Source organism: Mastigoproctus giganteus, chromosome 10 (genome assembly GCF_048544385.1).
Source record: "Mastigoproctus giganteus isolate SK-2022 chromosome 10, ASM4854438v1, whole genome shotgun sequence".
Classification (NCBI taxonomy): Eukaryota; Metazoa; Arthropoda; class Arachnida; order Uropygi; family Thelyphonidae; genus Mastigoproctus; species Mastigoproctus giganteus.
In genome coordinates, this window is record NC_143584.1 from 174,272,254 (window position 1) to 174,289,342 (window position 17,089).

Below are 17,089 nucleotides of genomic sequence, written 5' to 3' on the forward strand. Positions count from 1 at the left end.
AAAACGATGTCCAACTGTTGTTTATTGTTTAAAGCTAGCTGTATTCGGAGTAGCGTCTCCATTAAATTTGTAACAGTCGACCTTCGAGGAAGCACAGAATGTAAGTATTCTGGCCTGTCCCCAAAGCAGTGCTGATTGACGGTGTTGAGGATTACTTTTTCAAAAACTTTTTTGCAGAGAGCATCCGATTGCAATGGGCCTAAAATCTTTACTGGTTTTAGGATTGTTTATTTTTGGAACTGGTTTTACGTAATATCTCTTCCATGTTTTCGGGATAACCCCGTCACTTAGTATTCGTTGGAAGAGGTGGTGGAGCGGGTCGATTATGTAAGCACTACATATTTTTATCATGAATAGCGGAAATGGTCCGGCCCGATCGTTGCTTTATTGGGGAGCGAGTTAATAGCTTCCTTTAAGTTTTCCCTGCTGATATTAATTTCACGTAATATGTTTCTATCTCTAGTTCGGTTAGTGCCAGTGGGTCCATCAGTTTTTCAATCATTTTCTGCATCTCGCGGATGTTTTCCTCACAGTTTTTCTGCTTTTCATTCAAAGGTTTTCCGAATGTGACTTCTGTCCACTCTCTAATAGCTAATCCGTCATTTCTTTTTTGTTGTTTTTCTTGCTAACTATTCTCTTTCCTTTTTTTTAATTTTTCTTTAATAACCTCAATGTATGCTTGTCTTTTCAGTCGAATGAACTTTGCCCTTTCGCATTTATACGTTGTCCGATCAGTCGGGTGTCCAGTTCTTTTCCACTTTCGGTATAGCTTTTACTTCTTTTTAAACATAACTTTAACTTCTGGAGTGAATCAAGAGTTCGCTCTGTCTGAGATCGTTAATATTTTCGCTGCTCCTAGACGGGCGATATGCAAGAGTATCCGCGAAATCTCGTCTATGGCTTCTTCAGTGGATATCTTATGTAGACTTTGAAAGTTGTATCGCGCTAAGCATTGCAAGATGACCTCGCATTTAATATATTTTGTGGAAAATATCAAATTCGATTCATTACCCTGATGTGTGCCGCAGTTCTGATCGGCAGTCTGTCTTCGAAGAGCAACCTCCATTGAAAGCGCAGAGTGGTCGGAGGAAAACTGTAAGGAGTTGTCTATTAAGTTAACATCTTGCGCGTTAAAATAAATTAAATCCAGGCGCTGTAATCCTCTTGTCGCAGGTGTTGTTAATTGTTTCATTCCGAGTGCTTCTACTGTGGCGTCTAGCTCTGCTTTTGCATCTTTATTCCTCGGTAACGGTATATTCAGATCTCCTAAAATGATTGTGTCAATATTTACGTCTAAGTTTGCTACCAGCCAGGTAAAGAACTCATTTCTGATCTCTCTCGTATGTTCTGGTGGCATGTAGATGAGGCAAAGCTGTACCTTTCTGTTCTCACCAGAGAATGTGGCGATAATAGCTTCAAAGTTATCAGAATTAGAGCTGTGTTCTTTCGCAATCTAGAAGTCGGTTTTATATATCATCATTACTCCTCCGCCTTTTTTGATCTCTCTCCCTCTACCAATGCACTTGTAGCCTAAATTGTCTACCAGAGCGTTCAGCTGTTTATTATTTTGAAGCCACGTTTCTGTCAGACAGATAAATGAGTGTTCTGCATTTATTAGAAGACTCTGCAAGGTGTGGAGTTTATTGGATATGCTGCGAACATTTTGTAGAAAAAGGGAGACTTTTGTATCCCCTTTGAAGTCTGGCGAGGTGTTCGTTAATTGCTATTGTTTTGCTAGGGTGTTCACTGCACTAGTAGTGGGCCTTGTCGATTGTTCTCTGCATCTTTTAACTAGGGTGCCACTGGGCCATATATTTCTGTTCAGTAGTTGGGCTTCACAATTAATGGGGCAAGAGATAGTGAAGGAGGAGTAGGCAGGGTGTCTAGTTCGTACTTGACGTACCTCAACATCGATACCAATTTCCTCAACACACATTTCTCTGATGACACCAGGAGTAATATTGGGATTGATTCGCGACACAAATATTTTCCCTCTCGTTTGAACCGAAGTGATGTTGTACTTTTCGGCAAGGCAAGGACGATATCCTGTGGGTAACCTCGGCGAGAAAACAGGGATTTTATGCATAGGATCGCCGTTTGGTCGCGTTGCATCATGTTGCTGATTGGTAACTAGCGGGTGGCATTCTCTTTTAGTAGAACTTTGGTCAGCTGATTTTGATGGGAGAGTAACCATCTGTGCGTAGGTAGGTTGTTTCGGTGCATATAGCTTTATGTTGAAGAAGTGTTTCTTATCTATGCAGGGTTGGCTTGCGGGTATCGCAGTGCTAGCGACAGTTGTCTCTGCTCTGTTTTCTGTTCTGCAGATATTAATTCTCTGCGGGGATCAGCTTCGTGCAATACTGTTTTTATTTCGCCTGGGAGGGTAGTCCTGAGACGAGTATCATGCTCTTTCTTTGCTTCTTTAGGATAGGTAGCAGGGTCAGCTCCTAAGTGTTTAGCTGTCTGATTATGTCGTCTGTTAATATGTTGTAGCTGTGTTAGGATGGTGTCTAGTTTCCTATCCATTACTTTGTGACTGGCAATTAGTTTCATGTTTTGTTCTCTTAGTTTGTGATTTTCCTTTTGCATGTCCTGGAGAGTTTTGAAAATGGGGAGAAGGAGTTCTTCTAGTAAGTCTTCCTGCCTCCGTGTGTCGTGGGCTAATTGGTTGTGCTTCGCTTCGTTTTTATCTTCTCTCTGAAATGCAATACTGCCTGCTTCTACAGTGTGGTCTAAAATGTTACTAATATCCTGGGAGTCGTCACTTGTTTTCTTGTGTTCACATTCTTCTGGGCATGTGTCACAGCCTAAGATTTGAGCTAAGGAGTAATTTAGTTTCCCGTTCCGCTCCGTTACCGTGTGGTTGCTAGCGGGCTGTGGGGAGGGGTCTTCATTTTCTGAGTCACTAGTGTCTGTGATACATTGTGGCGCTTCAGTTGTTATATTCAGTTGTTCTGTTCTATCATTTTCAATTGTGGACCTACAACTTGTGCAAAGAAACTTCTTGCGTCGTTTCTGATTTAAACGCACTATATCCACCTGAGAACAGCAGCTTCCAATTATGATGCTGCACCGCGAACATTTGATCGTGTATTTATTTGCGGTCTTACAAACGCTGCACGTCAGTTCCGTTGAATCCGATGGTTGTTTTTCCATGCTGAAGGGTAAACTGTATGAGTCTGTAATAGTCAACTGAATTCTTTAATCCTCAAGGGAGGGTTGGCTGTTGTAGGAAAGCTCTTTCTGACTTTAGCTCTGGGCCGTAGTGCCTAATTCTTTAGCGCAGCAGGGTGTGTGACCTTGAGGGATACTTGCAGGGGAACGAAGATGATATAGCAAGTGATAAACATGCAGAAAATCATTATTAAAACTTTACCTGAGCATTAATTTCTTCTTCTGTTGGAATATTCAGATGGAGGGAGTCCTACGCTTTCTATCAGTATTAATCATATCTAGTAAATGACTAACAGGTAAGTGAAAATAGACAAAGAGACGGAGCACAAATATTACACTGCTGTCATCTCCGCCACCTAGCGGATCTCTTTCTTATTACTTATTACACTCATCAGAGTCATTAGGCCTATAGCACACTCCTACTCTCAATTTTGATCTCCCAATGCTTGTGTCACACCAAACTGACTCGACACTGCACTGTCCAGCGATTTCGATTGGCTGCACTGTTCAGCGATGTCGACCTCCCTTCCTATCTTGTCTATCCTTCCTGTGCACATTATACTCCCCAAATTCCAGTTCTGCATTCCTTATATCTGTGTGACACCATGTCTCTGATATTCCAACAATATCTGCCTTTGATGTTCAAGCAATACCTCAAATACATCAAATTTATTTACCAAACTCCTAGCACTGGTGTACATTATTATTATTATTATTATTAAAATCAGTTTATTTCCCAAGAAACCTTGGGTCACCCCGGGACGGCTCTGTGCCAGAAGGGTGTGAATACAGACTAAGGTGCGAGGAACACAATGTACAATAAACAAGGGTACATTCGTGCTCGACCCGAGACTTTTACAGGGTTAAATAAACAATAATGTACAATATACAGTAATATACATGATTACATGAAAACAGAAAGTCTTTGCCATATACAAATAGGCAAGTTAAAAATAAAAAAAATAAAAAAAAGTCTGTCCAGGAGAAGGGGAGTATTATAAGTTCATAATCTGGTAACAGTTCTTGAGGGTTTCCTTCCTGTAGGGCTTGTCTTCACAGAACCTATCAGGGTGGATCCTAAATTTATTGAAGATCCGAAGACAATTGGCTGGAAACATGTTCCTCAGGGAATCAATGTTTGACAGAGTAAGACGTAGAGGGAGACAGGAGTCGGGGTGCTTCCCTCTTGCCCTCCTCGGGCCAGAGATTAATGCGGATACTGATGGAGCATCAATTCGCCTCGTTATAAGCCGTGCAAGCGTGAGAACATTTTTGGTCATGATGATATGTCTCCAAGGAGTGGTGCCTAGATTTGCTTGTAGGATAGATCTGGAGATAGTTAGGGGGTGGCCTACCACCCTGTTCATCCATCTAAGCAACCAGTACTCTAAACTAAGATACTTCTGAAGGTATGAGGCAGGGGCAGATGACCAAATTTCCGAAGCATAGAGAGGAATCGGCGTAATACACCTCAGGATGTGCCGAACAAGCAGCGCTGGCTGATGCACACCAACGAGCTCTTGACGCACTGCCCAAAGAGCAGCGTACGTCTTCTGCCTCATCCTGGCAAAGTGAGGCTGAAATGTGAGCCCAACGTCCCAGGTGAGGCCAAGATCAGTATGAGAGGTCACCTTTTGCACCGGTTCCCCACTCACAAAGATTTGGATATCATTTTTGGCTCTCTTCTTGGTTATTGTCAGTTGTGCTGATTTGGAAGGGCTCAGATGCAGCCCTATTGTGGCAAGATAACTTTCCAAGCTCAATATCTGCCGAGAAGCTTGCTGGTTGATATCATGAATCTGATGATTATGGTCTGAGCTCACGTAGAACTTCAGATCGTCGGCATAGGAAACAAAGTTCGGATTCTGAGCAAGGAAAGGCTCCAAAACTGCTGCAAACAGTATAGCTGACAGTACACTTCCTTGTGGGATGCCTCTTGAGACGTCAATAGTTTCTTGAAAGTCATTGTGGGTCACAGACAGATGTCTAGGAAGTAAAATAGACTTCAAAATTTGAAGTAAGGTTTTCCGCCAGGCCGAAGTAGTGTTTCAGAATGGTAAAAAGAGCTGGGAGGTGTATTCTGTCATAAGCCGATTTTATGTCGAGGAATATGATATCAATCTGTGATTTGTTGTTAAGGGTGTGCTGAATTCTGAAGAGGGTATCAAGAAGATTGGTAGTTGTCGATCTCCTTTGTAGAACGGTATGGAGGTACTCGGGCCTGTGTGCAAAGCAATGCTGGGCAATTGTTGGCTGAATTACTTTTTCGAAAATTTTGAGTAAAGAACAGCTGATGGATATTGGTCTCAGGTCTTTAGGAGATTTGGGTTTCTTGATCTTTGGGAATGGGCTTAACATGGTAAGTTTTCCAAATTGAAGGAACTATTCCAGATTGCAGGATTTGTCTGAAAAGGTGAAGGAGAAGGTCGACTATATATGGGCTGCAAATTTTGATAATAAAGAGTGGGAAACCATCCGGACCTACAGTGGCTTTGTTGGGTAGTTTATTGATGACATCAATTAGGGTCTCTCTATTTATTTCTATTTCAGACAAGTGTGCCCTAGGTAACCAGTTCTCCTGCGAGAGAAAGGAATCAGAGTCAGGAAAATCTGCCTGCTGTAAGCTGAACTGTGCCCATTCCTGGACAAGCTTTTTGTCAATGGCTAGGTGATGATGATGATTCGAAAGGATCCTTCTACCACTCTTCAACCTATTGAGAACAGCTTGGTTAAGGACCAGCCTTTTTTTTTTCAAGAAGCAAGCTCTTTCTTTCTTAAAGATGGAATGGTCTGAGGGAAGTTGAGTTTTCTGCCATTTCCGGTAGGCCTTCTGCTTCTTGATGAAAGCCATCTTAGTTTCCTTATTGAAACCCCGATTCGACCTGTTACCACTCCTGGTGATTCTGGCTGCACCATGTAGTGCAATTAACTTCAGTTGTTCCGACAAGAGCATAATGGCATCCTCCAACGGCTCAGAATAGAGGCGCCCCCAGTCAAACCCAATCAAGCATTGGAGAATGATCTCTGGCTTCAGATATTTGGTAGAGAAGGCTATCCTAGGTAATTCAGCAGAGTACTCGTCAGGTAACCCAAGGGAATTGTTCTGTAAGGATAGTTTACATGTAATTGGCGAGTGATCAGATTGGAATCGAAAGTTGCCAGGTAGGAGTTTGATATCTTTTAAGTTGTGGAAGATTAGGTCCAGTGCTTGACACGCTCTAGTTGGTTGCGTCACTAACCGTGTAAGGTTAAAGGCCCGGAGAGTGGCCTGAAGGCCCTCAAGAGCATTCCCCCATGCCTGGGCAGTGGCAAGTTAAAGTCACCTGCTACAACAGTTGGAATTTTAGGCATTAAGTTGGTTGCTAACCACGTGAGCAGCTCCGCTCTAGAGTCATCATTGTGGTCCGGAGGAAGGTAAACCAGGCAGCATTGGATTTGAAGAAGAGGACTCCTCAGCGTCAGGGAGACTGCCTCAAAGTTGTTAGACTGGCTCACTCGTGTCCTTATTGGCCGGAAGCGATCGTTGAACAGGATTTCAACACCTCCGCCTCGCCCGTTAATTCTGTGATTTCCAATGTGTTTGTAAGGGGTGTTAAAATGGGTAAGATCAAGCCGTCTATCTGCCGCTAACCATGTTTCTGTAAGGCAGATGATATCAAACTCATTAAGCAATAGGAGAGTCTGGAGACAATGAAGCTTGTTTTTTAGGCTGCGAACATTCTGCATAAACCAAAGAATCTCTCCTTCGTGTGAACCTGGTAGCAAGTCATCCTTTTGTAGCTATGGCTGTTTATCTCGCCTGGATCCGCTATAAGCGATCGATCTGCTCCTCTCTTGGAACGGCTTTATAAGGGTGCCTACCGGCCAGCAGCTAGAATCCAAGACGACATGCTTTGCATTCGCAGGGCAGGAGATGATAAAGGAAGAATAGGTCGGGTGTCTGGTTTTGATCGCTTTTGCGTCTAAGTTGATCCCATGTTCTTGGGCAAAGAGTGCCCTGATACTTTCCACTTTTGTTGCTGGTCCTAGTCTGGAAACAAAAATTCTCTCTCGGGTCTGGACAGCTGAAATATTATATATCTCCTCAAGTCTCCGCGACAGAGGGACCGAGGCAGGTTCAGTAGGAACCGACATATTAGGCTCCTCGCATGGAGTTTTGTTACCTTGTGTTTTCACAGTCAAAACACTTTGAGCGCAAGTCATTTGTGGCTTATGCCTGGGAAATTGCGCAAGATAGTTAATTTGGTCAGAGAGACAGAAGGCATCCGCTTGAGCATAGATCCGCTCCTCCCTGTTTTGGCGTGGGGTTTCTCTCATCTCCATCCTCTTGTAACCGCGCTGGGCCTGGTTCAGAACCTGGCCACCAGGCTTCTCGTGACGTCTTTTGCAAGGTTGGTGCAGATTAGATTCACCAGGAATAATACACTTGTCCTGTATAAAAGGGCTGTCAGCCTCGAAGGTCGGATCGCGCTGATGGAGAGCGGTGTGAGGGGGATGAGTACACAAAGGGTTCAACATCACGGCCGGGGCTACGATCTGTTCAGTTGTTTTGTCTGCAAAACGAGGTGAACTGTGCAGATTTTTGAGATCTCGATTTCCTCGCTGGACGCGCTCAGTTTGAGTTGGAGGTCTTGGTAGTGCATCATCTGCTTCCTGTGAATGCTCCTGAGGTTCCAAATCACTGATGTCTGACTAGAGGGAAGACAGTAATCACTTATAAAGATTTTGAGATCCCTGAGTTGTTCATTCATCGTGAGCACTTGGTCGAGAATTTCCGTATTTTGGGCTCTGAGTTTTCTATTTTCGTTATTGAGGCAGGCAAGAGAGTCGATTATTGGGGACAAAATCTCCCCGAAAGTGATCTTAAATCTTTCAGGGAGGGCATTGAGTATGGAGGTGTTGTCCCTTAGAGCGCTTTTAATTGACGAACAATCAAAGGGGCTATTAACCTGCAAGTTTGCGGAGGCAGCAGGAGCGGTATCAAACTCCCTATTCGAAGAAGCAACGTCTTTCCCAAAGCATAAGCTTAAATCTCCAGGTGTTCTCAACGCAGGCGACACAATACTACCTTCAATCGAACTGCGCACATCAAGAACACCAGATGGGGTTTCTTCTGCAAGAGTGATAGTGGATATCTCTTCCTTCGAGATGTCCGCGCTTTTTGGGTTACTTGCGCAAAGGTGGCAGGTCCATTTTCTTCTCCGTTGTTTGTTCAACCTTTTAACTTTAGGTGGCTGGCAATCACGACAGAAGATTCTACGACACGTAACACAAAGTAATGCCGGAGCCTCGGGTTTGAACCCACATTCGGCACAGGGACTTTTGCTGAACGCCCGTTCTATCCTTCATTGTATACAGTTGAATTAAAAGCGAAAGGTCTGAGCTGACGAAGGGAGCGGATGGCACGTCGAGAAAGGCAGTAATCGGGTAGGTGAAACGCAGGGAGCAACAAAGTCTTGCTGCAATTGGGCAGCTTACTAGCTTGAAGTGTAGGCTAAATTCCGGATATGCACAAATTAAGTAAGTTTTGAAAGAGCAGCTGGGCCATCTGAGACCTGTTGATGAGTGGGTCCGGCAAAAGTTGTCATCTTATCGAATATTTGATTGCCAGACAGAAGTAGACAAAATAATCAGATTTAAGTTTGCTGAGTTCCTTCTAACTCGCTGTCAACATGCAATCTCTTAAGCTAAACTGCATAAGTAGGTCAGAGTTATAAAAGTCGCACCTTACAAGCGGTCAACTGCCGGAGAGCTCCCACCACAGAGGAACTGCTTGACCTTGTGATATAGCCCGAAGCGGACAGTGGTCAGCCAGCAGAATAAGCCTACAGAAGTGAAGTTTGAATTCAGGCCTCGGAGACAAGCAACGCTGGCAAATGTGAATATACGGATAGAAACAGATCATGCAAAAAACATAATTACCTAAAATATTAGGGTAATGATCTTCCACAGGATGCACAGTATTACCACTAGGCAGGTCACTATACAAAAAAACTAGTGTAACTCGCGAAATAAATACATGAAATCACTGTAAACTTGAGGAGCACAGATTAGACAGTCTTCATAGCTACGCGCACGCCTGCTTCGTGCAAGTATACATGCACCTGTTCCTATTCTTAGCTACCCTAACACAACCCATGTGTGTACTTGTACCGCAATGACTCCCAGCAGTCTCTCAAATACACTGCATCTTGTTTTCTAGGCTGCTGCTCATTCCAATAGAAGCAGGGCAAGAATCACTTTCAACTCTGCCAGTGGCTACTGTTAATCTATTAGTCCTTGTATCCCCCCCCCCCAAGCTAGCAGTTTTCCGACCCACCTAACACTGCCTCGATAGCATCAGCAAATATTCTTGCACCCTTTCTATTTAAGTGTATCCCATCCCTGTAGAAGCAGTCTCTCCTGTTAACAAGTATAGACTAGGCTGAAAAAAATTCTACCCCTTTGATCCTTGCACAATCTTTCCAGGGCCGAATTGATCGACAAGGCTCTCATCATAGACTCCCTCCTATCGTGTCTGGGCAGAATTGCAGACACTTTCAAATCCAACCCTAATTGACGGCTTTTTTTTTTTTTTTTTTTTTTAAGTAGGATAGCCATATTCCGGTGTCATTTGAGTGAGCTCTCATCCCAAGTTACCACCCAGGCTTTCGCCCATATGCGACTTGGTTCTTATTAGTGTTTTTCAACTCCACTATTCTAGTGGATTAATTTTCAAAATTGGATAAATTTTCAAACACAAAGACCCAACTGGTCAACACAAAGAGAAAACAAAATTAATTAAATCGACCATTTGGCCTCGCGGTGGGGACGGTCCAGTCACACCCCCACCAAGAGTTACCGTCTCTGCCACGAGGAGGTAAGTCGCTGCTACTAGCTGGACGTCGCCCTTCTACAAAAAGTGACTTTTACAAAATCAACAAAACAACCATATTTTTGCTTACTAACAAAAAGCTACTCCAACACGGAGGTGGAGTGTGTGAGCGTCCCTCGCTATAGTCTGTCTCTTATATTCAAATATAAAGGTCAATACAGCACCATGCGGAGGTCGGCCCCTTCGGCTCTCAGCAAGCACATAACTCCGTCGGAGACAGCTCCAGCCGGAACAGCTTCGACTTCAGGCCATGACCTGTGAGGACAGAATATGTCGCAAGCCAAAAACTGGAGCCAAGAACGTCTTCGTCTGCTTACAGTATCAACAGAAGGCATAAAGATGTATAAATGACGACCTTTCTCAGAATTGGTCCACTAGGTTTGCTATATGGCCTCCCAATTGATCATTGATTCGCCTTCGTTCGAATCGTAAATCAGGCAGTCGAACAGTCCGCCCCACTGGGCACGACCTAATGCCGAAAATCTGTCTGGAAACTCTCCTCTTAAGGGCATAGTTTAATGAATACCGTGCCATAACCAACTCAGCCGGCATTTTCCCGGCGAGCACGCAAAGTGCATTAGTGGCCACGGTCGTACAAGCTCTGGTGATACCCAGAAGAGCAAAGCGTTGAACGGACATTAAGATCCTTAAGACGTGTGAATGTTCAATATGCTCTCCCCAAGCCCCAGCCGCGTACTTCAGGATTGGAATAAAGACATTGCCATAAAGGAGGTGTAGGACTCCCCCCTTTATGCCCCAATCCACTCGGGTGACTCAATGGAACGTGGAATACAGCCGTTTCACTTTGTCTTTCAAATAAGTGGCATGCACCACAAAGCTCAAATGCTCTCCTAGGCATACACCTAGATACATGGTTTGCTTGAAAGCTCTAAGAGAAAAGTCACTAAACCTACAAACTGTTGACCGAGACCAACTGAGGCGTCCTCTCAGAAAACGGCAACAGACTTTCGCACAGAGACCTGTAGCTTAGGCAGAGTCGCCCAATTTATCAACTGGGTTATGAAGGCTTTACTCCGTTCCTCCAACCCTCGGTCGGAACTTCACCCACCAATATGACAAGATCATCCGCATAGGCTACAATCTCCGTGCCATCCACAGAATATATCACTAAATACTCGTCGAGTATCCATTTCCAGAGTGAGGACAGACTCGAAAGACTGCTCTCTCATAGTCAATATATGGTATTCTCGCCACAACCTGCCTTCGATGAAGATAGTCCTTCAGAAGACGGTACAAGTTACCTGGACAGAGAGCAGTTCTGGCCCTGCGGAGGACACTTTCCCACCACAGAGCATCGAACGCTTCCTGAAAGTCCATGAACAAGCCCAGGACATATCGACCAGGCTGTTCATTCGTCCATGTTTTTAAGTGACTAATGGCATCCTCTGAGGAGAAGCCAGCCTTCAACCCAAATTGTTTGTTGGACGCCAACCCCTGTGCGTCAAAGTGGGGCACCAGACACTCAAAGGCAAGCCGCTCCAACAACTTACCCAAAACGGGCAATAAAGCGATTGGCCGATGTGAACGTGCCTCGTTCATGGGCCTCCTCAGGACATTCCGGAAAATTCCTGTCATTTGAATAAATGACAAATGACACCGGAATTACTAATGCTAAACCTATATCTTAGGTGCCTCCTGTGTTTCTGCACATATGGAACTAATACTTTGGTCATGACTTGTTACTTCACCTTAATCAAGGTTAGTATTGTTAGTCAACAATGTTAGTATGGTAGTCACTACAAGTCAACATTCAAAATAACAACTGACTAAGAAAGGACATTCCGATGTGACCGAACTTTACGGTGTGAAGTGGTTCCTCCATCAAGACAATGCCAGGCCCCATACGGCTAATACTGTGCAGGCAGTGATCACTGCCATAGGTGCTGAGGTTCTGCCACATCCCCCTTATTCATTGGACTTAGCTCCGTGTTATTTCTTCCTGTTTCCATGTCTGAAGAAAGCACTGAAAGGCAAGCGTTGAGCGTACGACACAACGATGCTCGCAGAACCACAACGAAGCACTTCGCAGTGTTTCTAAAGCAGATGATGACAGTTAAGATAAGATCTTGCACCAGTCCACGAATTAAATGATTACCCCTTCTGGATGCAAAATACGTATTCAGCCTATTCTTAAACAAGTTTGCTCGGGTATTAACATCAATAAAATTCCAGGTACTGAACATTGTTGAAAATAATGTAATACTCAAAATGGTTCAGGTCTATCCACATCTAATGTTGGAGATTTTTAATAAGTGTTATTTGGCTGGTAGCTTTCCTGGATATTGGGAGATTGCCTTGGTAAAGTTGATACCTAAACCTGGCAAAGATTTGTCAGAACCTAGAGCATACAGGCCAATGTCTTTACTTCCAAATATGTCTAAGATTTTTGAAAGATTGTTACACCTCAGATTAAATGATTGGTTTATTAAGTTTAATTATACACTTCCGTATCAATATAGTTTTAAACGAAAATGTTCCGCCGAAGATGCACTAAAGGACCTTGTAGATTTTTTTTTTTTTTTTGCTGGCTCTCGGGTGTGGGCAGCCTGGGAGCGGGATTTGCGGACACCTGCCCGTTTTGCAGGGCTACTGGTGGGTGCGGGATTTTCTGGTGCTATGTTAGCACTGACATAGGAGTAGACCAGGTTAGCTCCTTGTGCTAGGGCGAGCATCTAGTGGTATTTGCCCATTGGTGGCTGCCATCTGATGGCAAAGAGGCCTGGTAAATACACATTTACAGTTCAGGCCGATGTAATTAAGGGTTTTTTTTTTTTTTTTCTTTACATGATAATTAGTGGAAATGGACGAATAGTCCTGGTGCCACTGTGAGACAGATATACTTGATACATATATTTTTATTTGATACATATATGTGTCAAATATAAATATACACCAGTCCGCGAATTAAATGATCACCCCTCGTAGATGCAAAATACGTATTCAGCCTATTCAGTTGTTGATGATCCTGCTCAGGTTACTGAGCAGGATCACCAACAGTTAAACCATCGACATCAATCAAGTGGACCAATGTGATTCATACATTTCCCTCCACTGTTAATATAAGTAAAAGAAGCCTTTGCTGATTTTCTTGGTATTCTTTGCCAGAGACTTCTCGTAATCTGCCTTGGCTTACCTAACTTCTTTTGTGACTTGATTGCAGACTAATCTATATCTACCATAGGCTTCTATATCACCTGATAATAATTTATATGTGACCCATGCATTTTTCTTCTCTGCCATGTGTCTCAGTAATTCTCTGACATCCATTCAGGTCAAAACTTTGAACTGTATTACTTAGTTCGTATGAAAAGCCTAGTGGCGTCTATGATTTTTGTCTGAATTCTTCCTATTTAGAATTTGTTGTTTATAACGTTAATTGGTCCAACTGTATAGGATTAAAAAACTGCGTGAGACCAGTGTTGTAGTTTCCTTTCAGAAAACAAAAACATTTCCCCTTACCCTTGATGGTAGTTACATGCTTAAATAAATTGCATATCAATACATTGTGTTCACTTCCGCCTAGTGTTTATTTTATCTCCAAGTTCTTAATGCATGAAAAATCACTGCTGATAATCAAATCAAGAGTATTGTTCACTCTTGTTGCGTAATATGCTACCTTAAATAACAGTCATCCAGTAAATCCACAAAATCTTGCTATCGTTTAAGTGACCAACCTACAAGTTCCAGTCAATATCTGGAACGTTAAAACTCCCCATTATAAAATATTCTGATTTACTGGCTCACTCTCTTTCTCTCTGTATGGTTTTTCGTTGTAACACATTCCAACGCTTCTTTTTGTTTTCCCAGTGCTTATTCACATCAATCTGACTCAACATTGCACTGGCGGCCTATGTTAACTGGACGAACTGCCTTAGAATTTATGTGCTTCTTAACTAAGAGTATAATCCCTCCCTCTCCTGTCCTGTCTCTCCTTTCCGTACACGTTGTACTCACCATATAAATAAATTTTCTGTTTATACTCCAGGACGACCAAACGGTCAGAGGAGTTCATATGATAGACAGAATACAAGAAACAGCACCGTATTCAGCAGTCACGGGCTTGAACCCCGGTCACACAAGGCACGTGTATTTATGCACCGGCGCGCCTGCCCACTAGGCTATGCAGTGTTCAGATTCTGCATCCCTTATGTCTGAGTGACAACACGTCCCTAATATCCCCACTATGACTTGACCAACACATCAAATTTATTTAATATGCTCCTAGCATTGGTGTACATGCAAGTATACATGCCTCTGTTCTTGCCCTTAGTTACCCTAACACAGCCCATGGTCCTTGGTCTATGATGACTCACAGCAGACCTTGAAGTCACCGTTACCTTAGTTTCTGGATTGCTGCATGTTCCAATAGAACCAATGTTCCAATTTTAAAATTAATTCGATCTTAAAATTTGCTTCTTTATCTTTGTTTATTTTTACTTTTCTTAATAAATTCTTTGAATCTGAATGTTCCCACTACTAATCATGATCACTTATAATATCTAATGATGGTATTGTTTTTATATAAATTATTACTAATTCATCCTTATTATTAGTTATTATTAGTTTTATTTATTGTATTATTGTTTTATTTAGTCTTATTAGTTAAATTTAAATTTATAATTAATTAAATTTAAATTCCAACTGAATGTAGACTTAATGGATTGCTTCCTTATTAGAGTTCCTCTTCTCTGCCACATACGGGTAATAGTTTCTTTTGCAGGTTAATTTTTACGATTTAAGGTTTAAAAGATTATATTTTTCTGTTTTGTTTCAATGATTTATGTATAAAATCTCTACCCCTTTAGCAGCTCTTTCAGTTACCTGCATCCCGCTCCGCTAGATATTAATATATAATTTCCCATATTTATTATATCATTCCCCTTTCTTTTTAGTTTCTGTTAATGTACAAATATTATTTTTCATGTTATAATTCTCCCATTATTTCTTCTTCTTTTCCATTAATTGATCTTATGTACATATTTTGCCTGCTATTATTCTTTTCGTCTTATGGATTTACCTTAACCGTTCCTAGGCGATTCACTATTGTAAGTCTGGTAGCTATCCTTTAATTTTCTTCGAGAATTTTAATTTTGAATCAAAAGCGCAGTTTGCTAGCCCTTCTCCTCGATGGTGGACTGTTTCTTCGTCTCATCAGTATCCCCTGACCTTTGCCATGAGATAACCCTCCTGCCAGCATGGCCTCAGTGTCGCTGGGATACTCAGACCTCCTCACCACGATAGTCCACGAGGAATAAAATTAATTGAATGAGAAAATTAATTTATTTGCACAGTATTTGAAAAACAATTACACATTCCTGTAATTGTTTTTTGAATACTGTGAATCTGTGATTTTGTAAATTTACATACAAAATTGATGACGTCATTATGTTCATCGAACGTGGTGTTTTTGCATCCAACTCCATCGAACTTTCAACTCTGTCGTTTTGGAATTTAGAGAAAAACTGCTAGTTCAAAAGTTTCACTGCTGCATGCCAAGAATTATATAAGAAAGCATACTATGAACGTAATTATCACTGGAAATCCAATTAACAATAACAAAGCCACCATTTAAAAAGCTGGAAAATTTTATACTCCATTTTTGGTGATGTGAGGAAGCCACCGTAACTTCGAAAGCCATTTATAGGGATAGGAACACCACAATCTTACATTACTTCTCAGGCGTAGATAGCAAGGTTCCCCCCCCCCCCCAATAAACAATTTTTTTCGCCCAGAAACAAAAACCATAGTTTTTGTTTCGCCATAACAAATCGACCAGAGAACACACGCAATTTACAGACATAATACATAAACGAGTATATGTAAGAAATTACGGGTCGCCCTAATATAATAATTTAATTTGAATTTTTCTTACATTACTGAACCGCCTTGGGTGTGAAGGTTTCAATTATACATGCACAAACTCTCACTGCCATCAACAGAAACATTTACTTCAGATAGAAAGATATCTGACCTTATTGTACATTCTTACCTTATAATTTCTCGTGTCTTGTGGTTCTGCTGGATTTGTCTTCACATAGCTGTTCACTATTAGTGTTCATGAATTTAGAGATTGATAGTATCGCAAAAGAACATTACAGTGTGCTGTAAGCTGATATCAAGTCTTTCATACGGTAGGCTGCCGCAGATTGGTATGGCACCTTTCACCCTTTGAAAATGTTATAATCGAGTTAGGTGTATATCTGCTTTCTCTGTCATTAGTTTTCGAGCTTAAAGGTAGTTCTTGTGACAATAGTATTCCTTCAGAGCTGTAATTTTGAGCTCTATGAAGAGGTTTAACATCTGCAATGACTGCTGAATTCGTTTGGGAGTACGTTAGCTGTCTCACATTCTCAGGGTATTGGGGATTTTTTTATATTAACTCCTGGTTAATCGAGGCTTTATTATTGAGTGTACCATATTTGTATTCCCGAGTGTACCATGTTTGTATTCCCGTGTATGTGTGCATTCTAAAGCTGTTTTTTTTTTTTTTTTGGATAAAAAATCTTGGGGAAAATGCTATAAAAACTACGTCTTATCCCGAAACTGTGTAACTGTGTAACTGAACCACGTTAGGAATATCAGTAGGTAGGTAAGGTATCAATAGGTCTATCGCGCCATTCGGTCCATTTTTCTTTCAAATCAAAAATCCTCCCCATTAGATGAGTCGTATCACACTTGCAACTGTCCAGTGAGGTAATGAGAAATATAACTAACTTAGTACGTATATTTCGTTTCTGAATTTCTTTGTGTATATTTTTAAGATGAAAAAATCTTATAAAATAATCGAGTTCAAAAATTATCGCAGAAGTATAAAATGCAAAAAGTAAAATACAATATTTGGAAATTGGCTTAATCAAAAATTATGAATTTAAATAGTATATTAGCTAAAAAACATTGGTAATCATTGCACTAATCTAGTCTGATTCGCTCTGTTATCGAGAGCAGCATTAATTACTTTAATAATAATAATAATAATTAACACTGTTCATTCTTGTTCATCCAAAAATCTTTATGACATAG

General features: G+C 41.7%; 1 protein-coding gene across 3 annotated transcripts in view; it reads right to left on the reverse strand.

Annotated features, from left to right (window-relative positions):
- Positions 1-17,089, reverse strand: part of LOC150079537 (neuronal acetylcholine receptor subunit alpha-10-like) — a 286,051-nt gene that overhangs the window by 93,734 nt on the left and 175,228 nt on the right. The gene's annotated exons all lie outside the window — the stretch shown is intronic.